The 10864-nt window shown below is 41.7% G+C and overlaps 1 long non-coding RNA gene across 1 annotated transcript; it reads right to left on the reverse strand.

The window, feature by feature from the left end:
- Nucleotides 1-2194: 2194 nt before the first annotated feature.
- LOC139054871 (uncharacterized) lies at nucleotides 2195-10222 on the reverse strand. The gene is made up of 4 exons (XR_011511572.1): nucleotides 10118-10222; nucleotides 8570-8611; nucleotides 5240-5444; nucleotides 2195-2560 (listed from the first exon to the last, which is right to left on the reverse strand). It is a non-coding gene; the product is annotated as an uncharacterized lncRNA (long non-coding RNA).
- Nucleotides 10223-10864: the final 642 nt, after the last annotated feature.

The following is a 10864-nucleotide window of genomic DNA, read 5'->3' on the forward strand; positions in this document are numbered from 1 at the left end:
AGTCTTTAGTGATTGTTCGACCCTGTGGTGTGTATCCGTGGTGTACCACACTGCGGGAGTCAAAGAAAGCAGTCAGCAACACTTTGACGTTGCTGCACACTTAGCAGTCTTTGGTTGGCGACGTGGAATGCTTCCACTGTAACGACTGGGATTTGGTTTCCAGGTCGTAAACATACACCCAAGACTTGTCACAAGTGATTATGGTGTTCATGAAGTTGGGGTCACTGTTTGTGGAATCCAGCATGTCTGCGAGACTTCAACACGAAGTTGCTTTTGCTCCACCATGAGCAGCTTGTGAACGAATTTTGGCGCAACTCTCTTCATGGCCAAATCTTCGGTGATAATGGAATGTGGATAAAATGTGCTGATGCCCACCTCTTCCGCAATTTCTTGGATAGTTACACGACGGTCCCGCATCACCACGGGGTTCGCTTCGGCAATGACCTGGTCATTTCGGCATGTTGATGGCCGACTGGAGCGTGGCTCGCTCTCCACCGATGTGTGGCCGTCTTTAAACTGGTTGTACCACTCCATAATCTGTGTGCTGCTCATAGCACAGTCACCGAAAGCACTCTGTATCTTCCAGATGGTTTCCACTTGGCTGTCGCCCAGTTTCTGTCAAAATTTGATGCAGTAGCACTGCTCCAGTCGCTCTGCCATTTTCCTTGCGATAAAAAACCGACGAGAGCACCGTACTACCTCATTCAAACGCTGCGTCCCAGCAATTCACGCTATTGGCAGGTGGGAAAAAATTCATGCATGCGCACAAAGGTTCAAGGGCGGCTGATGAAAACGCGCTTGTTTCATATTCATCAGGTGTTCGCAAAAAAAGGTCGAATACTTTTCTAACAGACCTCGTACGTAATAAATATGTGAGGGAATCCTGCAGTGCTAAAAGATATGCTTCATGCGGTTTAGAAAAAGAAATATCAGCTATTATGTAGACAGTAAATCTACAAAGAGCACTGATATTGTTCATACAAAGCATCCTAAAGGGCATGTCGCATTGCAATGCAACATAGAGGGAGCAGGACACTTTGTGCCCTGCTCCCTGAAGCCCAATGATGATGCAAGTAGAAAACACCTTCATAATTAAGACTGAAAACCTACATGAGTATGAACAAATTCTTGTATTGTTTGCTACCACTGTTTCAGAGCTGGAACATGCTCATCTATAAAAGTCATATGTGCCATGTTCAGTCTGATGTGGTCAGACACCATTGGCGACCACTTTTTGCGTTCATGTTAAAAAAATACGAGCTGAGACTGCAGCAGCAGCGCTTGACGTCACCTGCCTTCGTAATGATAAAAAAGGCAAGTCAGTTTGTTGAGTAGTTCTTGTGGCTAATATATTAACAACCTTTCCTTGCTAGATGACATGGCTTCATATATTTATGCTATATTTATGCTGTATGTGTGATCCACAAAGGAACATTATAAAAAATACCTTATCGCACTTAAAGAATAATCACTTTTTGTTTCATGTCACATGCATAGCAGACATGTACGGCTGTGTAATGATGGGTGACATACTTTTGTGCCAACCACCAAAGCTAATTTTTTACCTTCAACACGAAGCTTGCAAAAAATTTCAACGTTACAGTTTTTTTAGCTGATCAACTGAACCTCCAAGGCTTGAAATCTTTTGCTGCTATCCCAAGTCAACCAGTCTGATTTTATATTCATTTTGTGCCTTCTGTATTTCCCTACGTTAGAAGAAAATTCAAACTTTGCAAATTTTGGCAGTCACACCACTTCAGTCTCTTAACATGAACACCACCTGAATATCTGGATCATACAATTTCCCCTTCAGAAGAAACGTGTATCAGTGGCTTCTAGCTTAGCTGGGCAAGAACAATAAATTTTTGCCAAAATTCAAAAAAATTTTTGTGAAGGAAAATAAATGGGGAGCAAGAGTTCGGAGCTTCAACTATATCTGTGATGGCCAAAAAAAACGCTGGTTGGTTGCCCTGGAATTACTTAAGAGTATGTATGAAAGCAAATTTTCTCAAAAATTTTCTCGTTGTACCTACTCAAAATCAAGCAAACTTGAAATGGTTTGCCATAATGGAACAGTTCTTGAGAAAATTGTTGGGTGGTTTGGCATGAAATGACTTAAGCTACTTAAAAAATATATTAATAAGGAAGCACTATCCTTACTGGAACCATATCAAAAACTAACATAAAAATGTAGTGAACTATAACAAAGCACAGCACTTGTATTCTGGATTGAGCAATCCAATGTGGGCTTCTCAGGAGACTAGCATAATTAACATAAATAAAATTAACATAAAAATGTCAAGGCATAGGAAGGCACAACATTTGTATGCTCATTTGAGAAATCCAAATTGGGCCCTTCAGGAGACTAACATAAAACATAAAAATGTCGAGAGTTACAAAAGCACAACACTTGTGTTTTGGTTTGAGCTGTCCAACTTGGGCTCTTCAGAGGTGAAGGGGCAGGGGCAGTTGCTTCAGGGGCAGGGTCCCATGCGAGAAGCGAGGCCAGAGTTCTTTACATAGGGCATGTTGGTACCAGGAAATTTGCGACACGTGAAGCCTGCAAAAACAAGCCAGAACAAGTTTTAAAAAGCAACTTCCACATGCAAAAGAATGGCATGCAATATGCCCTTGTTACAATGAAATTGATTTATGTATTTGTGTTGCTTTATTCCAATTTTCCATGGGTACAGCTTTACAGCATGACCATTTAAATTTATTTAGTGTGGCACAGGACTCCACTAAGTGTCAAATGCAGGAAAGGGCAAAGAGGAACAAAACACTGTAGCAATATAACTTTATGAATATCTTCAATGTCAAAGATGTGAACTTTGCTTGCTGATAAATAAAATGGTGAAAAAAATTCATGTCGTTCATAAATAAATCTGAACTGACAACTAAAATTATTTCTTGTAAGTTTCATTATTAAAATGTGCAGCACTTCACTGTGCTTTTCCATGCTCCAAATACAATAGTGTCATGTCACTATAATTGAGTGTAGCTTCATTTGATGTTAGGTTTCCTGAGTTCACATGCAATCGGAACGTACTTCTCGCCTTACAATGACTTAGGACTTTCCACATTAAAGAAGGCACTGCTTACAGCGAAGTATGTTTTCTTCCTCAACGACTGAATTACTGTTATAATGAGGATTCCGTGTAGTTGTGCGCCAAACTGCTTAGCATGACACATGCAGAATGTGACAGATACGAAGAAATGCTGTCTTTTAAGAGCCATATGCCATAGGACTGACTTCTTTAACCCTTTTAGGGTTCACTGCCATACATCTGTCACTGTGATGGAACGTTCTGAAAAAATTTGCCTTTTCAGAACAAAGTGTTGCCTAGCCTCCCACTGGAGGTGCTGCAACCTTCTGAGACTTCTAGAAAATATTCTTATAGTGCTGTCGCTCCTTGGGTTTCTCCCAAACTGATTTTTCACTTAGCTCCTTGGTGTCTGTCATTGCACTAATTTGGGAGTGCTGCCACAAGTTTCCGTAAGTTTCATTACAGAAAAAATTATGCTGCTTTATCCTGCATAAAAAAATAAAACATGTAAAACTGCAAATACTGAAATGGTATTGCCACTTTATTGTTATTTTAAAAAATTATTTACCAGTTTATTTTCTCGGAAAGTCGCCCTGAAGAACTTAAATCTGCAATAACAATATTAAGGATGTGCGAAAAGTGATTTTTGAGACAACCGAATAATGCCAGAAGCAAATCAAATATTGGATAGCTTCTGAATAATGAACAGCTGATATCACAATTAATGTGAGATGAGGTTCACATACTAGTATTCTTAAAGTTAGCAAGTTTCTGTCATTGTTATGTTGTGAAGAGCTGTTTATTAAAGGCACAAATGGAGCAGCAAAAAGTTTCTTCACATGCACAGGACTCTTCAGTAAGCATGAATGATTGCTGTACAGCCTCTAAAGTACAGCTACTTTAGTAACGTAGCCTGGTCTGCTATTCTTACAAGTTCTTACGTTTTACGTCTATACTATGTTATTGGAGGTGAAAATTTACCGTACTTTGGCTCAAATCTCATGTTTTATTGGTGTTTCGAAATATTAGAATAATACTCACATTTACAAATAGTGACCATTCAAAGACTAAATTGAATAGGACACTATTCAAGTCGAAAGTTTTGAGTATGTGCACACTACAAAAGATATATAACTCCTAAATTATAGGCATATTTCTCCCCAAAATGTGATCCTCAACGGGCTAAACAAGAGCGACAGAAAAGCCCATTCATCTTTTTGATAAATTTAAGCCCATAATCTACTTGGCAATGGTTCATAACCATGTTAACAGGTAGGTGAAGTAAGGAAGCAGGAAACAATTCTAACAATTTCAGAATGGGAGTAGTGGACATGTCCGATGGTCTGTAAGAAGCTTTATACATTAGGCCCCAAGAGCCTATTCTCCATTTATTGAAGTATATGAGGAAAAGCCACATAAATATTTTTTTCTTATCTTACAATACAAAGTGATACAGTGCATGTTAATAAATACGAGTCATAGGTTAGGTGCTTAGAATAAGTAAGCATCCACTAAACATAGTACTGTTGACTGTGAAGCTGGCAACTCTGTCCCTGTTGTTTCTTTGATTGAAACTACCAAAAGAAAATTGCCACAACACTCAGGTTCCCTCCGCTGAAAGGTTGCTGTCTCGGATCACATGGACCTGCTTCAAGATAGGAGCAACTTTGATTTGATGTGGTCTGTTAAAATTGGTGAAACTACTGTTTCACATCTCAGAACATGGAGAGCTGTTTTGTTTTGATTTCTGCAATTTGGTGAACGTGCTCCTGCTCGAGCTGAGCAGTAACCACACTTGAGCATAGCTTCTCCGCAATTCGTGTATTAACACTTTCAGGCTACTTAACCATGTCCTCCATGCCAACAGATTTGGAGCGTGCTTCACAGACAACTATTCCTTGCAATGACAGCCAAGTAGCACTGCTAATGCACAAATGCAGCTCATTTTATTTGGTGGAGATGCTAAAAACTTTCGGCAATGAAGGCAGCTTTTAAATTTGGAAGCATTTCAGTATGGCGGCATTAGGCACTCAAGATCATATGAACAGTCATTCCAAATGGTAGGCTATTGTAGCACACAACTGCACACACAGGCTACATGAAAGTCGTTTGTTATGCCAATGGCAAGTTCATAAATTTAGAAAAGAAATGTGTATGTAAAAATGCAACCGGAAAGGGTATATGGTACTTGCCTATAACAGCACTGACCCTGATGGGGTCAAGAGCCTCTGTTGCCCCTTGGTGTTATTTCCAAAGCCCAAATGGCCCATGAGCTCCTCCTCTGTGAACACATGGTGAAGCAAGGCCCTTGCAAACTTTCCTGGTCCACCATGGCAGGCCATGGTAAGCTGGGCCAGGATAACCTTCTCAATGTGCACTCTTACAGCGTATGTGAACCTGCATGTTTAAGTAAATGTTAGCAAAACAGTTTTAAGCCTTTCAAGTACATTCACACAACAGCCCTACTGCAAATCAATTACAAAAGTACCTGTTGCAAATCTAAAATGCTAAACTTGACTTCTTACAAGCTTCTGATGCTGTCTGGATGCCCCATGTTTCAGAAAAACAATCCAGCACAAACAAGAAAAATAAACCATAGTATCCAAACATCTAGTACTTGAAAAAGGGGAGCACCAGCGAAACACAAATGACACGCACACAAGGAAACGGCATTAGACATGGACGGACATTGGGACGGACCAGCGTTCGTCCCTGTCTAACGCCTTTTCCATGTGTGCGCGTCCTTTGTTTTGCTGGTACCCCCCTTTTTCAAGTTCATCATGCACCAACTGGCCCAACAGCTTGCGCTAATGCACATCTAGTACTATTTATTGTGATTACCATTCTTGGGATACTTCATATTTTCAGGTGTTTGTCTCGATTGTCCCATCCATTTGTGTGAATATGTAGCCATGGTCTAATGGGGAGATTGGGCTGCTATGTTGAGGGAAGAGTTCAATACCAACTGTTGGAACAGCTTGGGTGACTGGGTATGCGACCCTGGGCATATGACACTTTTCAATGAATCTCTTTCACGCTACCTTGAGCAGATGCTGCTGCTTGTGTTGGCAAGCAGCATTAGGAGCTCGAAGTGGGACATGATTGTCGATCATTACTAAGATTACCACTACACATCACGTTCGCTTGCTGTGCTCCAGAAGTAATGCGAGATTCCACTCCACTGTATGAAATGTACATAAGCCGCAAGGAGAGTAAATTAATATAATTAAATTAAACCTCAATTAAATTAATCTACTCGCAAAGCACAGGCTGCACAAGATCACCGAGTGAACTCAGAAGTTTGTGGACAGTCAGTTGATGTCCATGTCAAGGACCTCTAGGGAGACTCGGTCATTTCCTCGATGTGCATCATCGTGCCGTCACACATTGTATTACAATTCTGTCTCGTTGTACCACTAATAGTCATCACGTATCACAGAATTCAAAATATAGACACTTATATCTACTGTTTATTTAATCTTTACGGAAAATACTTTGAGCATGAGTTTTTGCAGAGATCATGAATTCTACCGCTTAAAGGAGCACTAAAGTAAAATTAAATTAATTAAATTTTGGCGTTTTAAGTGCCAAAACGACAATCTGATGTTTAAGCTTGTTTCACATGCAAGCGATTCAGCGAACAGAGCGAACAGCGACGCGGCGCTGCAAAGCTTATCGCAAAGTTTCGTTTCATATGCATTGCCGCCGCGCATTTTCCGCTGCTGCGAATAGCAATGTTGCTGGCATAAAACACAGGACTTTCAGCCAGTTTCGGTAGTTTGCGACTACCAACATAAACATAGCTTTGTCCCTGCCTCTCAAATTTTTATTTTATAAATACATATCCTGCGCTTAGCAATTTAACAATTCGTTGAAAAGCTCTCTTGGCATGTTGCCTGTACCACGTGTACCAAGTAAATAAACATCGTCCTATGCGCAGGCTTTCCAGCACTAATCCTCCGCTGGTCACATGTCGAGGTGGGCCGTTCGGAAGCAGTGCTGCCGCTCTGCCGCTGCGATGAAATTCCAACTTGCCCGAACCTTGCCGCTCCCACCGCCGCTTGAAACTGATTTCTGCGGCGCGGCGGCAGGATTTGCAAGCATTTTCGCTTGCATGTGAAACAGGCTTTAAGCACGCCATAGTGGGGAACTCTGGATTAATTTTTACCAAATCAGGCTGCAAGGTACATAGGCAGTTTTGTATTTCACCTCCATCAAAATGCGGTTGTTTGATCATGTGACCTCGTGCTTAGCGGCGCTGTGCCAACACCCCTAAGCAACTATGGCAAGAAAGCACTAAAGAGAAAAAATATTTTAGATGTATCTGTAAATGACCTTCCTACAATTCAAGAGATTCACTCATACCATGACAAGAGGGTGAGTAAATTGTAAAAGCAGCAAGAGGAAAGATTGGTGGCAGTGCTGCCTTGAAGTTACCACACCCGCTTGCTGTGACGTCATGGATTTTGATGTCTGTTCAGGTGCAGCAATTTTTTTTTTACAAATAAAGATGTTCTTCATTGTATTCCAAAAACTTAAAATAAGAACTGTCAGGAACTTTTACTGAAACAATACAACCCAAGTTTGTAAAAATACTTGAAATCCACGATGTGACAATGAGATGTCAGCACGAAGATTTTGGGGCGATACTCAGAAAATTGAACGTTGAGCTTTATTTTCTCTAATAATCAAGCAATTACCAAGAAATTTACAGAAGTAGATATTTAAAACGATGCTTTATTTTAAATTCATTTAAGGTGTCATTAGTGTCCCCTTAATACAAAACAAGGAATGCACTTAGCTGCGTAATAGGTTAACATGCATCACTGGTTCTCATTAAGGTAGGATTATCAGTATAGCAATGGGCATGCACTGGCTACTCCAGAGGGGAGCCCTGCCACTTCTCCTCAACCTCCCAATTTCCAATTTTTTTTTTATGAGCAGTCATGCAATTTCTGTTCCTAACGAGGCATAATGCCAAGGAGATTCATGCCATGCTGGCTACAGTATGTGGTGACCGGCACTTCACACCGTCCAGCTCGGCATCAATCTTTCTGGAATTTGGCCCTTGAAATGCAGAAAGCTTTGATCACTGCTCGTTCTTCAGCCAACTTTCTCAAAGGGTGCTGCTGCTCTGGTTTGATACCTCTAGCAGTGCACTGCTGCATGACATAGGTAAAACTAGGAAGATGTGCACTCACGTAGACCACTAATGTCCACACTGTTTCTGAACACCCCTTCCATATCAGGCATATACCCTGAAGAAGGCACATTCTATCTTTAATATGTTCACAAGTAACACTGAAATTCACTCCCAGTCCCGGTGCAGTTGCAGTCTTTCAGCTGAGTGCTTAAAGGCACCATGTCTCTTAATGAAGGCACTCTGCACCAATTGATCACTGGAGCAAATGCCTTGCAGTTGCATCAGCAATGTTGTTTTTTCTGCTTGCTGCAATACATTTTCACGGCATCACTGTATTTGATCATGGTGACGTTACAGAATGGATGGCCAAAGAATTCACCTTTAGCATTCCAGCTTGGGTGTCTCTCAGCTCATTTTGCATCTGAAAAAAGATGTCAGTATTAAAATGTGAAGCCACAATGCAGCAAAATCAACAATCAAAAGAGCTACATGGACCATTAGGCTGACATAAATACACGGATACAAATGACTAGTCATTGAATACACTAAAGTGTGGCCGCTCTTGCCAATGGCAGTGTGAGCTTGTCAAATAATTTATTTCACATTCCTCTATTATTTTAAAAATTATTTCCATGCATCTACTGAACTGTTATGGCCACACATTAAAGGATGCTCCTTCATATAAAACCACAGTGTTGCATTCTTTTACTCCCCGTCTACCTGATGCTACTGAAGTTTTGCTTACTCTCAAAGAAAGAATTTCACAGAACTGCTCTTTCGACAATGCATTATTCCAAGCTTGTGGCAAAGCGTTGTCATTTAGTTCACAACTATGCGCTCCCCTTTCAATCTGTTTACTATTTAGTGCTCGGATTCAAAGCAAAAATAGCTTTTCGACATAACTAGCTACTTCTATGGTCACAAGAAACAATGCTAATTATTGATGTTTATGTTGCCGATAACGTATACATGCCGCCTCGAAACCAAGTGGGACGACAAAGCAGATATGCCAGGCATCTCGTTCCTCTACTGATTTTAAAATTTTGTTAAATCAATCACTTACTGAAGTGCGAAAAGCTGCAATTTCACGAAATTACGTTATTTTGAATGTTGTAGGACCTGGAGTGCCATGAAATATGCCTTTCCGTGAATGCTAAGAGCGCCTACGCGAAGCCGTTTGGGGCGAAGCACTCGATGGCGTCGAACGAAGATGAAAAAAGAAAGCTGAATGCGCGCGAACTGGTGGAAAACAAAACACACGCGGTTAGCAAGGCGTATAACTCGATGATTTCGCAGCACTCTGTGGCATCCCCCTCTATTGTATCTCACGTATCGCATAGAATCACATGTACACCCTTCAAATTCTTTATTATTGCGCGACAGCCTCCTCTGTGTTTTCCGATCGCGCGAACATCGGCCGCACGGCGTGTCAGATAGCAGCCTAGTCACTCGTTCCTGAAGGGAATTCAGCGCAACAGAATACACTTTCGCCGATCCCACCGCCCCACGCCGCTACAAGCTCGCTCCCACGTCTTGGACTAGCGTGGCGCAAACGAAATATCTTCCGATTACAGTACAGATCGGATGGTTTCACGTCGCATTGTTTTGCGCTCATTAATAAGGCTAACTCAATCGGTGCTCGAATACCGTATCAGAAATCATGGCGTACAACATGCCCTGTTTTAGCTGGCACCACATAGCTGCCTTACGTCACCACAAGCGGAGTGTAAAGTTAAACCAGAACAAAGCTCCATGTTATATACCACGAATCTAGTGCTGTACAACCAATTCTGGCAACGGAAGGATAGTGCTAGGAATGAAAACTAGAAAAGAGGCGCACGGAAAACACGCACAGGCGCTAAAATTCCCCTTGTTCGTCCGCGCCGCAGGCGCGGACGAACAAGGGGAATTCGAAACACTAACTCACCTTTGATGTCGCTGAGTCGGAGGCGATCATGGCGATCTTCGAGACAACAAGCCCATAAAAAGCGAGCAACACGCAGGAACATTCCAAAGATGTCACAGCGAAGCACACAAAGAACGCAGAAAACGCAGGAAGTTTTCATACAACCGGCATGCACGATCACGCCGGAATGCTACAAGCCTCAACAGCGCAAACGCGCAATCATACATGTACACTCATACAAATACACGCTTATATTATCATAAATTGTATCATTTGATAACAAATTCTGTGATGTCATGTTATTACAGAAAAATTGTAGCGCTTTGGAAGTGCATAAAAGTTTTTTGCTTCACTTCTTTGATGAACTACTTTCTTTGGCGCAGTAACGCAGTGCACCGGCCGGAGCTAATGGCATGCGCGGGAAAAGGCGCCAAATTCAAACGTCGCAAACGCCGTGCTAATGTTTGCGCACACAGTTTTCGTCGTTTGTATTTAAAAAAAAAAGTAATGCGTGCCGCAACCATGCGAACTGAACTATTGACCACAAAAGTACAGAAACATCGCTGTTTGTGCTTCTTATTTCGACGTCATGGCACACTGCAGGCGGTCTGTCGTCCCATTCTTTAAACATTTGTGCGTGTGCTTCTGCGCTGTGCGAGTTGTCACCGAGAACGTATAGCAGCGCAGGTTGTGCTTGGTGGCCGAGCAGATTCCCAACACATTCGCCAGCACCCCGTCTAGGTCACAGAAAAGAATTTGGCCTCCATG

Source organism: Dermacentor albipictus, chromosome 1 (genome assembly GCF_038994185.2).
Source record: "Dermacentor albipictus isolate Rhodes 1998 colony chromosome 1, USDA_Dalb.pri_finalv2, whole genome shotgun sequence".
In the NCBI taxonomy this organism is placed as follows: domain Eukaryota; kingdom Metazoa; phylum Arthropoda; class Arachnida; order Ixodida; family Ixodidae; genus Dermacentor; species Dermacentor albipictus.